This window comes from Mus caroli, chromosome 17 (assembly GCF_900094665.2).
Source record: "Mus caroli chromosome 17, CAROLI_EIJ_v1.1, whole genome shotgun sequence".
Classification (NCBI taxonomy): domain Eukaryota; kingdom Metazoa; phylum Chordata; class Mammalia; order Rodentia; family Muridae; genus Mus; species Mus caroli.
The window spans coordinates 13,450,825-13,452,571 of NC_034586.1; positions in this window are offsets into that span (position 1 = coordinate 13,450,825).

Here is a 1,747-nt window from a genome sequence, read left to right on the forward strand (position 1 = left end):
GGCCATCACTGGAAAGAGAGGCCCATTGGACATGCAAACTTTATATGCCCCAGTACAGGGGAATGCCAGGGCCAGAAAAATGGGAATGGGTGGGTAGGGAAGTAGGGGGGAGGATATGGGGGACTTTTGGGATAGCATTGGAAATGTAATTGAGGAAAAGATGCAATAAAAAATATATATATATGTATGTATATATATGTATATATATATAAAGAAATTAAAGACTTTATAGTTTAATGAAAATGAAACCACAACATACCCAAACTTATGGGACACAATGAAAGCAGTCCTTCGAGGAAAACATATAGCTCTGAGTGCCTCCCAAAAGAAACTGGAGAGAGAATTCACTAGCAGGTTGACAGCACATCTGAAAGCTCTAGAACAATAAGAAGCAAATTCACCCAAGAGGAGTAGAAGGCATGAAATAATTAAACTCAGGGTTTAAATCAACCAAGTGGAAACAGAAAGAACTATACAAAGAATCTACCTAAACTTCAGAACACTGAGAGTTATAGATACACTGGTGCAAGGATTTTACATGGGACTTGAGGCTGTGATTCAGGTACCCGTCCTTGCACTGCAATGGCATTTACCTACTTATCCTTTGCCTTAGCTCAAAATGTTCTGGTTGTGAATTAAAACTACTCACAAAAGAGACTCTGTAAGAAGGGTGAAATGGATTCAGAAGTAGAATATGTCCTTTATTCTCCTTGCTGCCTTAGATCCACGCTGTTCCAAAGGTTCAAATTGAGAAGGTGAATGGGATAGGCTTTCCCACATTTGCCAAAACTGTGATGTGAGCATATGTCCAAACCTTGCTAGTATTTATTTATACATCTATTTTCACAACAGCCTTCTGATCCTTAATTTGAAACAATAGCACAAGTTCTGTCATGAACATGACAGATCATGTCTGTGATGCTGAGGATACTCTTTTCTGTATTTGGAAGTGGATTCAGGGACGTTTTCATCAATGCTAATTATCTCATAATTAGCTAACAATCCCCAGAACTGGTTGACTTCTGGAACTGGATTTACAGCTTGTGCACAGGTGCATCGTGGTTCCTTTGCACAAGGTGTCAGAGCTCAGCAGGTGACAAGGTAATTGCAGCTTTAGGTGGAGATGTGAACTCAGGGATCCTCAGGATCTATAACTGTACTGACTGGAAATTACCTAAGCTTACAGAGGGCTGCAGTCCTGACCCTTTTGTAGTAGCAGAGCTTAGTCCTGGTGAGTGATTCTTTTTAGTTCATTTTCCAGTTAGGTATGGGAATGACTGTGAAGGGAGGACATGAGAGGGGTTGGATAGAACAGAGGACTTCTTACAAGCCTCAAGATAGCTTCACCTGTGTAATTCACTGTTCTGTGTTGATAGAAAGATGAAAGAATGTGAAAAACAGCAGGCAAGAAGGTCCAGGGACATCAAGATATCTTGCCAGAGTATTTAGTCAGAGTATGAGGGTTTTAATATTCTAGATTTACTTTCCTCTTAATACAGCAGTTGGAGAATGCTACATTGTATGTTCAGAGTGTAGAACCATGGTACCTGTTCTGTATATTCATACACAGACACAAATATAACACGCATATATACAGAGACACTCAGAGATATCTGGTTTACTTGCACCTAGTAGTTGTGAGTGAACATCTGGTAATAGAATTTACCCACACACATTTCAGTACAGAAATATACAATTTATAAGTGATACTGATAAAACCCCAGCTTCTGGAGCCAAGACAAAAGTG